Source organism: Vombatus ursinus, unplaced genomic scaffold (assembly GCF_900497805.2).
Source record: "Vombatus ursinus unplaced genomic scaffold, bare-nosed wombat genome assembly UNPS02014863.1, whole genome shotgun sequence".
NCBI classification, from domain to species: Eukaryota; Metazoa; Chordata; class Mammalia; order Diprotodontia; family Vombatidae; genus Vombatus; species Vombatus ursinus.
In genome coordinates, this window is record NW_020954641.1 from 38,454,074 (window position 1) to 38,475,199 (window position 21,126).

The following is a 21,126-nucleotide window of genomic DNA, read 5'->3' on the forward strand; positions in this document are numbered from 1 at the left end:
TGACTACATGGCCCCTGAAAGAACTTTACCTCTTTGTCTCTCCTGTATTCTCAGGTCATTCTGACCTCACACTTTATTTGAGCAAAGACTCATATTTCTGGCAGCAGACAGAATACCTAGCCACAAGTCTAACACTCTCCTATAACACTCTCAAAGAACTGTTGGGAAGTAGCAGACTGGGACACGTAGGCGAAGGCTACATACCTGAGAGGATGCCAAGGAGTATCATGCCCAACTACATAGCCAGGGCAATTTGACCTCAGAAGCACACGAGCCACGTAGTCACACAAAGAATATCTCTGTGCACAGGGACTGGAGAAGAGATAGTTACTCCATTCTTCTTAAAACCCAGAGGTCTTTCTCTAGATTCACATCAGATGGCTCTCTTGACTTGGGCTCAGACAACTGGGCTCACTGTTGTCTTTCAAAGAGGCTGAGTTTTCTTGGCAATTCTGAAAAGGCGGTGTGAAAATCACCTGAGACATCTCATCATCACGTATATCTGAATGTCCAGATGTGCACGCCTCTGGGGCCAAGCACAAAGCAGGGTCCATGTGTTTCAGAGGGATCAAGGGAGAAGGCAGTCTTAAAGAAAAGACGATGCAAAACTGGAGTCTCCAAGAGACTTTTTTTTATTTCTACCACAGTGAATAGAAAAAAGTACGCTAGGCAGTGCCAGGGCTGACTCTCATTACATTAGTCATTGACGTCTGCCTGAGAGTCATGAGTGAAAAGCCAACCTAAACAATATGCATGAGGGAGAGAATTGAGTTGTACACCGTATCTTCTAACAGACCATCTACAGGATACAAGCTGGCAGCTACTCCAGTGAAACCAGGTTAGCACTGCCAAAAACAACATACAAGGTCCCCTATCCTAACTAAGAATATTTAGCCTTTACTAACCATTAAGGTGTAATGGAAATTACCTTGAGAAAGTCAAGGATTACTTACTGTGAAAATAGCTTGTAAAAGATCTGGTAGAATGAGGAGGTCCTATGAACTATATTCCCAGAATTTCTACTCCATTTTTTGATTATGCATTTGTGCATTTCCAGAAACTGAGACCGATGAGGTATTCATACAGAAACGCCGAGGAAATGGTCCCAAGCCTTCAGCTCGCATAAGGTGTAATATACAAAAGGCTTTGAGCTAGCAAATAATCAATCAATCAATCAATAAACATTTGTTAAGTGCCTACTATGTCCCAGGCACTGTGCTAAGCTTTGGGGTTATGAAAAGAGGCCAAAAAGAGTACTTACCTTTAAGGAATTTACAATCTAATAGGAGGGATAACATTCAAACAAATATGTGCGAGCTATATATGGGATAAATAGGAAATAATTAACAGAGGGAAAGAAGTGGAATTAATAAGGGCTGGAGAAGGCTTCCCAGGAAAGTGGGATTTTAGTTGGGACCTAAAGGAAGCCACAAAGGTCAGTAGTTAGAGCAGAATTGTAGGAGCAGAAGTGTTTCAGGAACTGGGGACAGCCAGAGAAAATGCCCAGAGCAGAAAGATGGATTATCTTGTTCATAGAACAGCCAAAAGCTCTATGTTACTGTATTAAAGAGCACATGTAGGGGAGTAAGGTATAAGATGACTGAAATTGTAGAAGAGGGTTAGGTTATGAAGAGTTCTGAATGCCAAGCAGAGCATTTTATATTTGATCCTGGAGGTCATAAGAAGCCACTGGAGTTTATTAAGTAGGGGTGACATGATCTGACCTGCTTTTTAGGAAAAACACTTTGGTGGCTGAATGGAGGATGGATTGGAATGGGGAGAGACATGAGGCAGGCAGACCCACCAGCAGGCTGTTGCAATAATCTGGGTGTTAAGTGATGAGGGCCTGTACCAGAATGGTGGTGGCATCAGAGGAGAAAAGAGGTCATACCCAAGACATGTTGCAAAGGTGAAATTGACGGGCCTTGGCAACAACTTGAATATTGGAAGGGAAGGAGGGTGTTGAGAGATAGTGAGGGGTCCAGGATGATTCCTAGGTTTGGAACTTAGAGGACTTAGAACAAAGCAGAGGGGAATGGGTAAACAAGTTGTGGTTTGTGAATATAATGGAATATCACTCACTTACTAGAAACAATAAATATGATAAATACTGAGTCTCATTGAAAGACATTCATAAACTGAGGAAAAGAAAAGTAATGATTACAATAATGTAAATGGAAAGGATAACAATAGTAAAACAATGGAAGCTGAATTCTTCAAAATCATAATGACTAAGCTTGAGTTCAAAGATGAGGCTGCCTTCTTAGCAAAGTAGGAGGTCTAAGTTAGGAAACACAATAAACAATGACACCCTTGTTTGATGTGTCAATTTGTTTTGCTTAACTTTTAAAAATATATTTTTTTAATCCCTTGATATAAGGGACAGCTAGCTCCCTGAGAGAGGAATGGGGAGGAATACGTTGGGAATGTAGGTGGTAAAAAATTGAAGATACAAATAAAAGTGAAGAGGAAATGTATGGAAGCCAAGGCTCACTCATTCTTTTGGAGAGCCCTGGAAGGCAATCAGGTATTTGCCTGGTGGCCTGAGAGGTAACTTGCACTACTTTAATCATAGTCATATCCATAGCCTAAAGCCCAAAAATTCTGCGTTATAACCTACCTTATGATATTTTCCATTCTTTCTTTCAACAAATACTCTATTTAAAGCACATCTATTTCTTTGGGCTACTGCAAAATGCTGAGCACTGAGTTCTGTCTCTCTCTCTCTCTCTCTCTCTCTCTCTCTCTCTCTCTCTGTCTTTCTCTCTCTTTCTCATTCTATGTGTGTGTGTGTCTGTCTGTCAGTCCCTAACACTCTCTCTTTCTCTTTCTCTCTCTTTCTCTGTCTCTCTGTCTCCCTTTGTTTCTCTGTTTCTCTGTTTGTTTCTCTGTCTTTCTGTGTCTCTCTATCATTCTCTCTCTGTCTCTATCTCTCTTTGTTTCTCTCTCTATCACTGTTTCTCTTTCTGTCTCTTTGTCTACCCTCTCTGTGGCTGTGTCTATGTGTGTCTCTCTCCGTTTCTGAGTGCATGTGCATATGTGTGTGTGTACTTATATGTCTATAAGTATATGAGGGAGGGGTTTCAGAAAAATCAAATGGTGCCTTGAGAAAAAGTACTAGACTTAACCATAAGAGATCTGGAGCATCATCTTAACACTCCAGTCAGCTAGCTGTGTGATATTATATGTCATTTAGGCACAAAGGGCCTGAGAGGTCTGATCTACACAATTAGTCTAACAATATTTGCATCACCTCCTTCACTCCCTTGTTGTGAGCACTGAACTTTATAAACTGTAGAGGATTGTAGAGGTGTGAACTTTTTCCTCTAGGCTCATTCACAACTTCTTTCCTTCACATTTAACACCCTTTACAGAATGTGTCCAACTTACCTTTCTCACCTTATTAGCCATTACTCCCCTGTGCACAGTACATTATTACTGTCTCCCCTACCCAAAATTATCTTATATTTATTTTCTATATATTCTATTCATACCTATATCTGTGCCTATTGTAGCCCCAAGTTCCTTGAGAACACCATTCCTACCATTTTTTTAGAATGATTGCTACGTGAATAGACAGGACCTCCTTAAAAGTCAAATGATGATTGATATCTGCAATAATGGAAAACTCTGGTTTAAAAAATGCAGCGAACCTTGTCGTTTGGGCCATCCTAAAGAATAAGATAAAATGATTTTCCAATTAGTCATACAGAAGTCATCCACTAGACTGATTTAGAGTAGTATTAACAAGGAGAGGAGCAGAAAAAGACTCAGGAGATATTAATTCTAGTTCTGAGTCTGCTACGGACCTGTGACCTCATAAAAATTATTTAACTTCTCTGAACCTGTTTCTTCATCTATAAAATGGAAACAATGCCACTTTCCTTATCACCCCATTGGAATATAGAAGATCAAATGAGATCATATATGAGAAGATTCTTTGATGTATGATACATATCTACACACATATGTAGGTATATATTTATATATAATACATATTATACATGTGTACATATTATATCATGCATTCCACACATATATACATGCTACGTATAAATATATGTGTATGTGTATATATATACTTATGTGTCTATGTAGTAATGTTCTTATTATACAGTAATACCTCCAAAAAAGCAGTGTGTGATGGGACATACCTGTAATCACTGCTACTGGGGAGACTGAGTGAGGTTGGTGGATTGCTTAAGCTCAGGAGTTCTGATCTACACCAATCAAATGTCTGCACTAAGTCTGGTACCAACATGATGAGCTCCTGAAACCAAGGGGCCACCAGGACGTCTTAGGCAGAATCAATTGGCCCAGGTTGGAAGTAGAACAGGTTAAACCTCTCATGCTAATTAGTAAGGAGAGTGGGCCCATTGTGGCTGGATCTATCCAGCATCATTGGTGAATCGGGTATTCTATGTAAATGAATTCTTCAGATAAGAAGGACTTATTCTAAGTACCCAAGTTGTATTTTTGTATTTTAATGTTAATTATAATTTAATGTTAACTTCTCTTTCTCTTAGGAATTCTCAAATATGTTGTAATGTTTCATGCCACATTAAATAGATAATTCACCAATGTTTCAATGAATCTGGATTTTCACTGCTGTGTATATTCCCAATACAAATTCAGATCACATTTGCACACTATTTCAAGGTGATCCCAGCTCATTCCTGGAAATATAATAGTTAACAACCGGTATTCTACCACTGGGTCAATGAGGGTGTAGAAAGAGCCCAGATTCTATTAATAGGGACATAGTCCCCAACTGGGTCACAACATCGAAGGAGTGAGTCTTCATTGATAAAAAAAAATGACAGATCCTCTTCAATCTGTACTGTGGTACCAACTGCAATGGCCAAACTTGAACCGAGAAAACAGATTCTCTTAGCAGAGAGGTAAAAAACTACAGGTGCAGAATGTTGTAAAAACACCATCAGACCTGTCCAACCTATGGATTAATTTTGCTTAAGTATTTTTATTTGTTACAATGGAGTATTCAGTGGTGAGGATGGGGTCTGTATCTGAAAATAAGTGTTATTTAAAAACAAAAGACATCAATAAAATTTATTTTTAAAAATACTCTGCTACTTACTGAGTAATATAGATCGATTTGAGGGAGGTTAATTTCCTTTTCATTTCACAAGAAATTGCAAATCTACATTAGGAACAGCTTACAGAATGTAACAAAGTCAATGTGTTATTTTTTCAAAACTATCCTCTTATTTCTGTTTCACACTGACCTTTGTTCCATTGTCCTCTGTATTTTCTTTAATGCTTCAATGATCCTCACTTCTTGCTTTTTCTCTCAACTCATTCATGCTTTCTCATTCTGTGTATCCCATGTCCATGTCCTCCCACTAAATTTCTACAAGTAGTTCACCCAATGCACTGGTTGCCTTCCTCTAGAAATCTTGACACTGAGTAGTTAGCAATGCAGTATGCACAGAGTCAACCGGTTATACCTTGCTCTTGATATATGAACAGCACACCTACTCTTCCAATCATAAATGTCTGATGATGTCCTTGATGTCATTTGTCCATTTATCCTTTCATTGGTTGCTTTATTCTATTCATGATCAATAAGCACTTTGCTATTGTTCTTTGGTTGACATGCAACTTTGATTCCTTGAATACCATAATATTCCATGATTTGTTATATGTCACCACTAGAAGATTATTCATTTTTATAAATGACACTTTATTTCAGAGAGAAGTTTGGGGTAATTAAAAATACTAGGCATTTTTCCAAAGCCCATCTAACCCATTCTCTTTCTCCTATTCAATTTTGGGTCCAATTTGTTATCTTACCAAGGTGTTTGTCTGATATATACATACCTATACATATATATATATAGAGAGAGAGAGAGAGAGAAAGAGAGAGAGAGACACATATATACAAAAAAACACATGCACTGATCAGTTCTATGGTTATCCATTGAATTACATATCACAATCTTAATACGTGTGGTATTCTTTAGATAGAATGTAAGCTTTTTGAAGGCAGGGTCTATTTTTCATATTATCTCCAGCACCTAGTACATTGCTTTGAACATTGTAGGTTCTTAATAAATGCTCATTGGATTGGATTATTGGAACGTAAACTTTTGAGAGTAGATATTGTTTCATTCATTCTATTTGTATCTCCAATGTGTGTCTAACAGTACCTGGTACATAGTGGTCATGTAATTAATGTTTGTAGACTTCTGAATTAAATGATTAGACAATAAGCATCCTTCATACACTTGGTTTTTCTACTGTAGAGGCTGAAGTCCTCTGAGTAAACAGGAATTTCATTTAGCAGAGTGAAATATTTCAGAGTTTGATGCAATGAACAAAATGTTATCTGTGATGGGGAGCACCTGGATGCCATCATCATCTACTGGAAATCCTTTTGCCATTTGGACTTTGTGCTGCACATCCTCAATGATGGTGTCAAATGTTTTTTGGTGAGCATATGTGTTCCTATTTTAAACTTTGCTGGATATTGATAACCACACATAACTTCTTGAAGAAAATCATCTTTGTTATACATTTTAAGAAATCTTGTCCTATTAACATGCACATGGGAGACAATTTATCAGAGGAAAACTTTGGAGGTATCGACCTCTAATAAATCAAAAGTGTTCGTGTATTTAATCAGCAAACAATAAGCAGAGTGGAACTTTGTAGCCTCTACACTTTTCAATAAATTGACACACCTTCATCAAGAAGCCTTTGATTTATGTGTAGGTTATTTTTATTAAAATTTTTCCTAGCACAGCTTCTCACTATTTCATGGAGTCAAAGCCAATCCTAACGTTCTACCATATTCTTCCCTGACAAGATTTTGCAGATGAGTTTATATTCAAAACCCATCCCCTTGTCTGTCATATCTCTCTCTGGTTGTCAAGAAGATTAAAGTTTTTGGTGACTGAAGGAAAGGTAATTCTAGATTCTTATATTCTACTTCTGAACTGTATTTTCCAACACATAATTTTCACCATCCCACCCCTCTCCACTTTTGCATTAATATCATTAAATATTAAAGTATACATTTGCTTAATTTGGCACATTTCATCAAGTTTTTTAATACACTCAGCTCCTCATCCCCTATGACAGATATCAATACACAAGTTACAATTATTTTCACAGTGATCTTTTTGAAAATGTTCACCATGAGTGAATGTGTATGAAATGACCAAGTGTCAAGTGACAAGCTTCGTGTTACAAGAGAGCACTTAGACATAAAATAATACCATCAACTCTTTTATTTGCCTCTCCACAGAGAACCTCTGAGTCATTTTATTTAGTTGCTACTCCCTTTTGTCTTCTGGCTTAATTTTTACATAGAATGCCAAGATTGATGTGTTCTTCCAGTAGCACGTTCATTCATTGTTCATTGGATAAGGAACTTATTCTATAACAATATGGTGTTTGAGATGGTCTAAAACATCTGTGATTCATCTTCACCTCCTTTTCTGCTATTCTGCATATCACAAAAGATAAGAGAGCCACAAAACTAAAAGATGTTTTATTTTTTTTCATGGGTTGCCATATCCAATAATTCATCACCAGTTGGCCAGGCTACTGGGGATGAATGTCTTCATACTTAGACTGATTGTCCAGAAAGCAGACATAATCTACACCATGATGAGATACCAGAGTACAACTCTTTTGAGACAAAAGGACCTTTCTAAATGTAATTAAACTTTTCTTATTGTTCCTAATACTTACCTGAGTCATTCATTGTTGTTCTGTACCATTACTGAGTGACTTCCTTCAGGAGTTATTGAAGTGTGTGTGGTTATTTGTCCCTGCATTCAATGGCCTCAGACTACTGTGGATTTTTTTTTAATTCTTACATGTTCTTTTTATACATGTGCAGTTTTTCTGGATCTCTTGTTATATCAGGCTATGAACTAGCTCTTGCATTTAACTCAGTGTGGTTGCATTTAACTCAGTGTGGTTGCCTTTTTCCTCATCTACCTTTCTGATTTGCCACTTCTAATTAATTGTTAACTAGGGAACCAGTAAACAGAGTTGGTTAACATTGTATATAAACTAATGTGAGACATCCTGAATTGAAGATATGAGTAAAGTATGTAAGTTGCACTCTACTTTGTGAATTTTATTTGGGGTATTCAGAGACTTTTCTTAACTTTCTTTGGTTTGCTTCCATGTCTTCCATTGTGTTCCATTCAGATAAAGCTGTAAATTTTCACCATCTCTATTGTTATTATTAACACAGCCCTTAAATTATTTAATTAACATGGAATTATTAAGTGCCTACTATGTGCCAGGCACTGTGCTAGACACTGGGGATAAAAATACAATGAATGCAACAATCCCAACTCACAACAAGCTTACAATCTAACAAGGAAAGAATAATAGATAGACCAATATGTACAGAATAAAAATAAAGAAAGCATATACATATAAATAAAAGGTAGTCAAATATAAGGTTGAAGTCACTAGCAGCTGGAAGTATCAAGAAATAGTTCATATAGGAAGTGCTACTTCAGCTGAATCTTGAAGGAAGAGATGAAATTTATGAGGCACAGTCAAGACTGAAGTTCATTCTAGACAGAGAATGGAAAGAAGAGATGGAGTGCTCTGTGTGAGGATCAGAGAGATTTGTGGCTCAGTAACAAAGTTCAGGAAGGAGAATGGAGCAATTGATAATGAGTTTGGAAAATAGATTAGGGCCAGGCTGTAGAAGACTTTAAGTGCTAAACAAAAAAAGTTTATATCATCCCAAAGACAATGGGGAGCCAGTGTAGTTTACTGAGTAGGAAAGTTTATTGAAGGGAATCAAATCTAAGATTAAGGAATCAATCAATTAATCAGCAATTACTAAATAGATATGCCGAGTGTTAAACAGGTATATCTCTAGGTGCTAGAGATACAAATAAAAAGAATGAAAGGATGCCTACTCACAAAGAGTTTGCAATCTAATAAGAGAGACAATAAGTACATATGCAAGCACATGTAGAATAAACATCATAAGAATAAATACAAAGTATTTGGGGAAAGAGGTTACTAGCAGTTGTGAGATAAGGAAATGTTTTATATAGACAATATGCTTTAGCTGTGTCTTAAAGGAAAGGAGGGGTCCTAAGAGGGAGAGAGGAGGAAGGACTCCATTCCAGGCATTAAGGACAGCTGGTATAAATGCACAAGGAAGAGAAGTGAGCTATCCTGTAAATGAGAAGGCTAGCTTGCCTAGATTGCAGAAGACAAGCAGGGGAATAATATCCAATTCAGGGGTGAGAGGTAGAAGATTGGGACTAGGTCATAAAGGACTTTAAAAATTAAACTAAGGAGCTTATATCTTATTCTAGAGGCAACAGGAAACCAGTGGAATTTGTTGAGGAGAGGAATGACATGATAAGACCAGCAATTAAGGAAAATCACTTTGGTAATAGTGATGAGAGGTTTGATCCAGGGAGACCAATTTTAGGAAGCTGTTACAATAATATAGGTTACAGGTGATCAGAACCAGAACTAAGTTGGTTGTTCTGTGCATAGAAAGGAGTCAGACACAAAAGATGTTGTGGAGGCACAAACGTCAGATTTGGCGATTGACTGAAAATGTGGGGTAACAGTGTGTAGGAGTGAGTGAGAAGACAAGAAATGGAAGCAGCAAGTATAGAAAACTTTCTTTTCTAGGCTTTTGGCTGAAAAGGGAAGAGGTAGTAGCTTGGGAAAATGATAAAATATGATGAAGATTTTTGTTTATTTGCTTGCTCATTTTTTAATGATGGAGGAGATCTGGACACGTTTGAAAGTAGTAGGGAAGGAACCAGTAGATAGGAAAATCACTTTGCCAGCTGTATAGACGATGGAGTAGAGTGGGGAGAAATATGAGGCAAGGTGCTGAATTAGTAGATTGTTTTATTAGTCCAGGTAAGAGGTGATAAGGCCCTGAAGTAAGGTGGCATCTATGTGAGTAAAGAGAAGGGGTCAATTGCAAGAGATATTGAAGAGGCATAAACAGCAAAAAATTGACAATCCATTAGATATGTAGAGTGAAGGAGAGGAAGATAACACTAAAGTTATAAACCTGGTAGACTAGAAGAATGGAAGTGTTCTTGACAAAAATAGAGAAGTTTAGAAAAACTATGAGTTTTGAAGAAAATATAATGAGCTCTGTTTGGGGCATGTTGAGTTTGAGCTGTTTCCAGGATACCCAGTTTGAATTATCAAATAGATAGTTGGTGATGAGGAATGAAAGCTCAGGGGAGAGACTGGGGCTAACTAAATCTATGAGTCATCTGCATAGAGATTATCATTAAATCCATGACAGCTAATGAAGTCATAAAGAGAGAATACAGAGAGAAAAGATCAGGGACCCAGAACAGAGCCTTGAAGAACACATTTAGTTAAGAGACATGAGACAGATGACAAAGAAGATGAAGAGTGATCAGACAAGTAGGATAAGTTCCAATAGAGAGTATTATCATGAAAATACGGAAGTGGAGTTTCCAGGAAGAGAGACGGGCCATCAATACCGAATGCAGCCAAGAGGTCAATTTAGAAAAGACTATCATATTTATTAATTAACAAATTATTTGTAATTTTAGAGAAAGACTTTTCAATTAAGTGATGAGGTTAGAAGCCAAAAGAAACCCTTTATATTGCTAAGTATTTTTTTTAAATTTTTACCCAAAAATGCCAATTCAATAACTAGTTATATCTCCCAAGGAAACTGATTGATTTATAATTAGAAGATCCAAATCTTAATCCCAGTTCTACCACTTACTATCTGTGTGACCTTGAGCAAGTCCCTTTACCTCTATGGGCCCCAATTTCCTCATCTTTAAAATAATGGAGTTGGACTAAACCCTCTAAAGTAGGGGTGGGGAACCCAACCCAAGGCCCAGGTTCCTCACTCCCACTCTAAAGTCTTTTTTAATTCTAAATCTAGGATCCTAAAGTAGGCTTGCCCAGCTCACACTTGACTGCAACTATTTTCAGCAGATTCTTCCCAGTCCTTCACTTTAACAATCTTTCTAAAATTCCCCTTATAGATTTCATTCTTTTCCAAACTATCTTTCTTCCTTTCCACATCTTCCATTCCCCATTCAGATCTCACCCCAACAAGCAATTGTAGTGCTATTGAAATAATACTGGGTTCGATGTCAAAAGATGGAGGTTCAAGTTCCTGTGCAACCTTGGGTCAATCACTTAACTTGTCTGTGCCTCAATTCCCTCATTTGTAAAATGGGGAAATAATGACCATGCAACCTAGTCACACAATTGTTATGGGGATCCAGTGAGGTAATGTATGAACAGCTTTTTGTAAGTAGTAAAACACTGTATGGATGTCAGTTGTGATCTTGATCTTTATCTTATCCTTGCCCTTTTTAAAATTTTTGCTTCTTTCCATGTTCTTGGACCCAGTTAATTATCTGATTTGTTTCTTCCATAGAGGATCCTTCCTTCCCTTAAATTTTGTTACAAAATACCTTGCACTATAGAAGTTTTTTTTGTGATTCAGCCCAGTAGAAAGAATCAATACCTACCCCAGAGGCCTCCTGTGATCTCTGACCTGCCATAAGGTCTAACAGTAAATCAATCAGTCAACAAGTAGTTAGCTATTAAGCACCTTTTACATGCTAGGCACTGTGAGGAATGCTGGAGCTCCAGGTAGAGGGAATGAAATACTCCCTATCCACAAGGAGCTTATGTTCTAATGAGAAAGATAGCAGGTACATATATGTAGATTATATATACATTGCATATATAGTATGTGTGTGTGTGTGTGTGTGTGTGTGTGTGTATACTATAAAGAGAATAAATACAAAGTAGTTAAATACAAGATAATTTGGGAGGGAGAACACCATTAGTAAAGACCATGCAGAGAATGGAGCTTGAACTGAATCCTGAAGGAAGTGAAGCACTCTCTGAGGTGGGGAGAAGGGGGAAATACATTCCAGGCATGATGAATGCTTCTATTCACATGATGCTGAATGCAGCTGAAACAATTGCCGTCACCATGCAGTATGCGTACCTTGTGAATACACACAATCCAACTTCAACAGGGCCCTCATTGCAGCAAGGTAATCTTTTTTATTCTTCCCTAATTCATGCCATATCACTCCATACAGAAGCTTTTACAGGGCTTCTCTTTTCCCTTTGAGCTTTACACACCTCCACAGCTTTATCTGTGGCCACTGAGTCAGACTACAAAGTGAGAAAAACAATTAATAGCCAACACACATACACACCAGCAAAAACAAAACAAAACACTGCCTTGCCCTCAGGCCATTCATTTAACATTATCCATCTGGAGTTGTCTCAAGCCAACCACTCCATCCAGTTTCAGATCCAGAAAGAGGAAACTTTCTGACTGAACCACCCACCATTCTTAAAGTGCCATATGTGAAAAAAAAAGATTATTTTCATTGTTTGTGGAAATGACTTGAGGCAAATCATACTACTTGAAGCCTTTTATTACCAGATGCCTTTTTAATTACCAAGTTTTTCAATCAAATTGTGGATTAAAACTATTAAAATGTCACACACAATGTGTTTGTGTGGTTCTGTAGACATCAGTAGAAACATAGGAAGCTCTCTAGATGAAGGTATAATTTGTGTTTTGTTTGTATATATGTCTACATGTGTCTCTATGTACATATATGTAGACATGTCATATCCACATACTTGTTGTGTTGTTTGTCCCATATTTGTGTATAAGCATATATGTTTCCTTTTAGAAATATAGTCTACATATGGAATGTATACAAAACTATATACTTATCTATATTTATGCCATCTATATATTAATATGTCTATGTACATATATATGGAATATGTGTGTAAATTACAGTAAATTAGAGGGATTAGAGTATGATTTAATTAGCATCATGAACTCCTAAATCAAGAAACTCTCTTCTAACAATGCAGGTCAGCACATTTTCAAGCAGCTTTATAGTTTTATAAAATTGCCTACAAGCCCTGAGAAGTTAAGTGCGACAGAAGAGCCAGACAGGGAGTGCAGAAGACTTCGGTTCAAAGTACCGCCTCAGACAAACACTAACCATGAGACCGCAGACAACAGACACAAACTCTCAGGGACCAAGGTAACTCTCAGACTAGAAGTGACAGAAGAACAGGCTATCTAAATTGGGAAGAGGAATTTCTACTCTAGAGGTTCCCCATACCAATGAAATCACGGGTCCAGACCCACAGTTCTATGAGTATACATATTTATAAACACAAATGGATAAAAACGAATTTGCTAGTATATGAAGCCTCTGTAATGTGATCAGTGCAAGGAACTCCAGGTGTGAGAACATCTTCCACCTATACATTACAAGCTCTCAATGACAAAGCAGGTAAGTCCTAGGCAGGGATGTTTTCAGGCCAGCTCCTACCCCTCACAGTAATGTTAAATCAGCATTTACATCTCGGAAATCAGCAAACACTACAAATCTGGGCTTAATGGAATGTCTTGTTGATTTTCTAGACTTAAGAAAATAATGAGATAAAACATGAGTAATGCAGATTACATTTAAAAGTGAGTCTTGCTTTGGCTCCCTTCCCCTCCCCCCAATTCAATTGTTAAACCTTGACTAGTTTGAGGCTTGTAAAGGTTGAGCTGTTTGTCCGCAGTCATACAGCTAGCAAGTGTCAGAGATTGGATTTGACCCTTGATCTTTATTATTCCAAGCCCGACACTCAAACACATTCCACCATAGCTGCCTTTCTCTGTACATATGCATAATTTTGTGAGGCTAGGGGGAAAAAAAGACATGACCAGAAATCATAACCTTTAACTAGAAAGGTGGAGGGTGAGGGTAGATTTGGTAACTTCTTAATGTGCTGCCTCCTCTCTCCTTTCCTGCTGCCCTTATGGCGGCAGCATTAAAGAAAGTCAGGCTAAGGGTGCTCCCTGGGAAAGTGCCATTTTGGAGGAGAAGTGTGACCAGACTAAGAGAGTGCCCATTAGCCACTGAGTGGTGGAAATGAAACCTGTTAACAATTCTGTAGCTCCTCATGGAGAGGGGAGGAGGGAGCGGCCCCCTGGGCGATCCAGCCCTGCCAGTCCTTCCTAAAAACAATTACAGAATGCAAATATTTATAAACCACACACTTATTCTGCACTCTTCAGTATACTAAAAACAAACATTGCATTCCCAACCCAAGATGGACAAATGCTGCTCTGAACAGCCCCAGCCCCAGCCCCACCCCACCCCTGCTCCTTGTGTTGAAATTCAGGGAACAGAAGATGAGCAGCCCTGGTCCTTTTTCCCATCAACCTCGAGCAAAAATCAAATGTTCTTTGTTTTTGATTTTCAGATGTTTTCCTATAGAGACTGAATTGCTCTGGATATGAGTGCTATTCTAGTGGCTCTCTTAAACTCTCTTTGAGACAGGGCTTACTTTCCTGGATGGGAGTTGTGACAATGATCTGATGATGTGACGAGAAACATACTAGATTTGAAGTCTAGAGTATTTGGATCTCAATGCTGGCTCTGCTACTTGCTCTGTGACATTGGGAAAATTACTTAATCTCTCTGGGCCTCAATTTCCTTATATATAAAATGAGGCAGGGAGGGGTAACTAGCAATAAAAATATTATTTAAAAAATTTAAATGATACTAAGTAATAAAATGAGAAGATTGGATTATATGATCATTAAAGAAACTGGGATCAGTCCATCAATAAACTTTTACTTATATGCCAGATAATGTGCTAAACACTGGGGTACAAAGAAAGACAAAAGACAGTCCCTGCTTTCTCTCTCTCTCTCTCTCTCTCTCTCCCTCCCTCTCTCCCTTTCTCTCTCCCCCGTTCTCCTCTCTCCTCTCTTCTCTCCCTTACTTTCTCTTTCTATCCCTCTCTTTTTCACATGAAAGTTTTAATCCTTCCCTTAAATAAAATTATACACATTTTAAGAAATGCAGTATCTACCTCCCAACCCTACAGACACATACACGCACAAAAGTGCTTTGTTTCTCATTTTTCAAATAGAAACTGTGATCCTGATTAGATAGAATGCCTCTTTGCACCAGGCATTAGACAAAGTCGTCCATCACTAAATCCACTTTGCCAACATAGAAACCTTCTCCTTCCCCAAAGGATATTTCCCTTTCAGGGGTTTGGCATGAATTAGAATCTTCAAATCCCAAACTAAAATCTTCTGCCCCTGGGGTAAAACCCTATGGACTGGGAAACTGCTAAAATTCCTCTGGTATTTAAATCTTCTTGAGGCATGGATGACTTATAGTCTTAGCCAGTCAGTCAATAAGTGTTTATTAAGTGGCTATTATGTGGCAGGCACCATGGTAAACTCTAGGGGTGCAAAAAGAAGCCAAAGATAGTCTCTTCCTTCAATAATACAAAGTAATAAAATGAGAAAATTGGATTATATGATCATTAAGGAAACTGGGATCAGTCTACCAACAAGCAAACGAATACAGACAAACAAGCTGTATAGAGGATAAATAGGAAATAGTTAACAGAAGGAAGGTAATACAATTAAGAGGAGTTAGAGAGGTTAAGAATCAAACACACTTCTCCTTTCTTGGCCCAGTCAGAGGTTTCAACCTCAGGTAAACACATTTCCCTTGTGTATCACTTCCTTTGATTAACCAAATCTATAACTCAATGCTTGTTTTCTTACCTGCTTAGAGCGTCTTCTTCATTAAAATAAGGAAAAGGGTTGGGTTCCACTCCTTAGACCAAGAGAATGAAGAGCTTAGAGATCATGCCTTTTGCAGAGGAAGGAAATGACTGTGTTTAGAGAAGAGAAGGCTTGGAGGAAACGTGATAGTTGTTTTCAAATATCTGAAGTGTCTTGAAGAATTAGTCTTTTTCTGTTTGACCACATAGAGAAGAGAAGGAAGCAAATGGAAGTTTCAGAGAGGCAAATAGATGTCAGCTCGCTGTAAAGAAAAAAGTATAAGAACATAATCTTAGAGTTGAAAGTAATGTTGATGCCATTTAATCTAAACCATATCTGAACAAAAGTCACTCACTGACCATGGTACATGATGTATCACAGAATTAGTGTTAGAGGTGCCTTAGAGGTCTCAGAGAGTCTAATGGAAGAGAGAACATGAAAACAACCATGTACAAAGTAAGATATATATATATATATACATATATATGTATATGTATATGTATGTATATATATGTATATATGTGTGTGTGTGTGTGTATATATATGTACAGGATAAATTGGAGATAATCAGTATAGGTAAGGTACCAACATTAAGGGGAATCAGGAAAGACTTCTTGTAGAAGATGGGATTTTAGCTGGGACTTGATTTTTTTTTTTTATTTTATTTTTGGAGGCAATCAGGGTTAAGTGACTCACCCAGCGCCAAACAGCTAGTAAGTGTCAAGTGTCTGAAGCCAGATTTGAGCTCAGGTGCTCCTGACTCCAGGGCCAGTGCTCTATTCACTGTGCCACCTAGCTGCCCCCTACTTGAAGGAAACCAGAGAAGACAAGAGACGGAGATGAGGAAGGCAAATATTATATGTATACAGGACAGCCAATGAAAATACCCAGAGTCTGAAGATGGAGTGTCTTATATGAGGAACAACAAGGAGGTCAGTGTCAGTGAATAGCAGAAAAGGAGGAAAGGGAGAAGGGAAGGGAGTAAGCTATAGGGTAGGATGCAGTCAGGTTGTGAAAGGCTTTGAGCGCCAAACAGGGGATGTTATATTAGATCCTAGAAGTGATAGGAAGCCATTGGAGTTTATTGAACAAAGGGGTAACAGCCAAATCTGCATTTTAGAAAGATTAATTTGACAGTCAAATGGAAGATGGACTGGACTGGGGAGAGATTTGAAGCAGGAAGACTAACCAGCATAGATTTTGTCCTTGAAAGGGTCCTAAGAGGCTCTCTACTTCAATACCCTAATTTCATAGATAAAGAACTGTGGTCCAGAGAGATGAATAACTTGCCCAAAGTCACACAGGAAGTAAGGAGTAGAGTCAGGATTAGAACCTAGGTCTTGGAATATGTAAGTGACACAGTGGATGGAGCACTAAGCGTGAAGTCAGGAAGAACCGAGTTCAAATCTGGTCTCTGACATTTACTAACTATGTGACCCAGGGCAAGTCATTTAACCTCTCTTTGACTCACTCTCCTTATCTGTAAAATGGGGCAAATAATAGCACCTGTCTCCCATGGTTGTTGTGAGAATCAAGTGAGATATTATTTGTAAAGCACTCACCACAATACTTGGCACATAATAAGTGTTATGATTCTAAATCCATGGCTCTTCAGCTCAAAATCTGTGATAAGAATTGAATCCAACACTGTTGGATTCCCAGAAGGTGCAGGATTTCGCCCAATGAGCAGACCTTTAAGTCAAAAGAACACATATGGAACTATACTGGAACATCTATTTAGGGATACTAGAAGACACTCTGAGAAGCTAATAGGGGCATTTAATTCAATTCAAAAAATATGTTCTAAGAGCCTACTTTGTGGAAGACATTATGTTAGGCACTAGGGATAGAAAGAAATCAACACAGTTGATGTAAGCAGCTTGCATTCTGCTGGAGGTTGGGGGTGGTGGTTTGCAAAATATAATATGTACAGTGGTCAGTAAGTCTGAGGTAATCTGATGTGGAAGAGAGAAACTATTAAGGGGGATGGGAGATCAGGGAAGGCTTCAGAGTGCAGCTAGCACCCAAGCAGAAACTTGAAGGAAGATAGAGGAAACCAAAGATCTAATCTTCCTTGTTTAAGGACACGGGTTACTATCAGGTAGGCTGCTATCCTTCCCCCACTCCACTTTCTGTTGATGCTTCTTGACTACAATAAAAATTAAAGAAGAAAACAAAATTAAAATAGGACAGACAGTAGAATGCTAGTATGAGAAACGTTCAGTGGAGCTAAGCAAGACCTGCAGTCTAGGTCAAAAACTGCAAATGTCAACACAGCTTACTAGTGCCCTGGGGCAAATTTGGGAACTGATCCTGGATTTCTGGGAAGATGAGAAAGGACAGAATTCTTCCAATTAGAGGAGCTCCAGGAAGGTCTTGGACTACGCTGAGGGCTATAGGAACAGAACAGTGTGCAAAGAGCCCTTAGTTAATGTCTTGGGCTTAGGAACTAGGTACACTGGAAAGAAGCGGGTATCGAATTACATGGCCTAACCTCATGCAATCCCAGACCAAACATTCAATTAGGCCAATGGTAGTTACCAGAATTATGGCTTCTACCTGAAAAATTACAGGTGGGTCCTTATGTTCTAGAAGCTGAAACAAAGTGAAATTTATCCAATAGAATTACTGACTGAAATGCTCAATGTGGTTGATTGCGATATGTAATAATTGCAATAATCACTGATGGTGATTACAACCCCCACCTTCCCACCCTGCCAAGTCCATCTCCTTCCTATTTTCTGATTGCAACATTCTCTCCCCATCCAAATGCATGGCTTTCTTTGTGGCTAGTTGACACATTGTGCATGGTTCACTGTGTACTCTGAATGGTGTAATCACTGATACATGATAGAACAAATTGGGGCTCTAGTCATAGGAAGAATAGGAAGAGTTATTGGTTTGAGTCATGGTGTACTTTTAAAAAATCTCATGGTTAGTAGGTGGACAAGCAGTTAGCCAGCTGGAATTGCCAGGAGTACAGCATATGACTTGTTTTTACCTTAAAACCTACCAGAAAATGTTCATTCAAATAAGTGGTATCCTTCAAAGTAGTCGCCTTGGGAGATCACATACTCTCCCATTGATGCTGCCATTGCTCAATATATGTTGGGTGTTCCTTTTTGAGGACTTCAGAGTGTCTCTGAAGGTCACTAGGCTCTTACTCTATGGTCACTTTGGAGTTGGAGATCAAAAATGAGACAGCAAAATATATATATATATATGTTATATATAATGTATATTATACATATAACATATATATATATTGCTGTAGTATATATATATATATATATATATATATATATATATATCCCCCACTCAACAACCTCCATTGTCTCTCTTTTGCTTCTTGGATCCAATACAAAATCTTCTGTTTGTCATTTAAAATCCTTCCCAAGCTGTGTCCAATCTACCTCCCCAGCCTTATAACAATCACTCCCCTACACTCCTCTATAGTTCATCTAAATTGCCCTTGCTATTTATCATTCAACATCTCATCTCTTATTTCTGTGTCTTTGCACAGGTTGGCCCACATGCCTGCAATGAACTCCCTCATCACCTCTGCCTCTTACAAGCCCTTAGCTTCCTTCAAAGTTAAAGATAAAGATAAAGTGTCACTTTATCTATAGGAGGCCTTTCCAGGTCCCCTACCCCCCACCCACCCAACTGTCTTGTATTCACTGTGTGTGTATAATGTATATTCACAGACATATATATAATGTATATATATAATATATATATAGTATAGTTATCTCTTCCACATCACAAGGGTTAGGGAACCCCCCCCCCCCCAGCCCCATCCTGCTATCTGGAAAACCTACATAAAATTTTTTGACCCTCCCTTCATGCCAGATAAGAAGTCTGATTTTTTTCTTTGTCTTTTATGGGATATTTACAGTACCTTATTCTAAAATTTGGGTTGAGTATTTGGTCATAGGTTTTGCATCATCTGTTGGCCTTCATGTGTAGTCTGTGGCTTCTGCAAAACTCCCCAAAAATTCTCATTTAATTTCTTATGCCTACCTACAATGTATCAAAACCTCACAATTGGGAAAGTTGCAATGTAGAAGTGATAATTGTATTGCATTTATTTGTTATTATACTGATATCTATTTATATGAATTACACATACACATATTTACATGTAGTTTTCACTAACTGAATATAAACTACCAGGGCCAGGACTATTTCAGATTTTTGTCTTTGCCTCCCCAGCATCTAGCTAAGTGCCAGGCACATAGTAGGTACTTGTTGATTAACTGATTGATATGACATAATTTGATCACCCACCTCCTTCACCAAAGTTAAATTCAAAAGACTTATAGCTAGTTCCAAAACTCAGATCCATTTTCAAAGAAAAAATCTTTTTGTCACCCTCAAAAGTGTTCAGTAGGGCTGCCAGCTAGGAGCACAAAGTTCTTCAGGAATGTGTTACCATGTTTAACCAGCCCTTTGTTTTGTCTCCGTCTGTTCTCCATCTGCTCTGGAGTATTCTGACTGACTAAACATAGAATACGTTGAGAGCAGTCTACAAATGCAACCAAGTTAGGTATGGATGAGACTAGCTCCAAAATAACAACAAAAGAAAACCTGTTACACTACAGGGTAGATGGAATTTGTGCTCCATAGGTTAGATCTTACATAGACGATTGATGTACAGAGGGTGCTTAACTACTTGACCAGCGTAATTTGGATTCAAAAGGAATAGTCAACAGTGAAGGCTGGAAAGCAGCTGTTAGAGTCCATCTAAGGGGTGCCTGCTCCCACAGGTGGTAGGTGAAACTCCTTATAAAATATAACAATACAAAAAATATTATTTGATAAGTACCTACTGCGTTCAGAATGATTGACCCTATTTTCTGGGTGGATAAGTCAGAATCCTTGTCTTTAAGGAGCTTAGAGGGAAATTAAAAACCAACACAGGAAACAATAATATACAATATCACAAATTAACTATAAAGGACATATGAAGAAAGATACTATCTGCATGCAGAGAAAGAACTAATAAATAGAAGTTATGTATAGAATAATTTTACATATATATATATATTTATCTCCATACTTATTTGTGTTTAATGATGGTCTCCTTCCTCTTGAGGGGAGAGGGGAGAAAAAAAAGAAAAAAGAAATTTACATGATAACTTTGTTGTATATTTAAAAGGAATAGTAAGTTATACATAGTAGATTTGCAGTTCCACATGTAATCATTTTTTATCATGCTATGTTATGGAAATGCTTGTTTTATTCCATAAATTTAAAATAATTTTTAAAAAATATGTCACATTATAATAGAGAGGCAATGTGTTGTAGTGGATAGAGAGCCAGACTCAGGAAGATGTCAGTTAAAGTCCTCCCTCCAATACACATTGGCTTTATAACCCTGGGCAAATCACCTAATCTCTCAGGGACCCAGTAGACTCCTAAGACTGTAAGTTTCAGATCCGTATTGACAGAGAATTTTCTCACCAGGCATTTCCTGCTCTAGTGGTGTCAACTACCAGCATAAGACC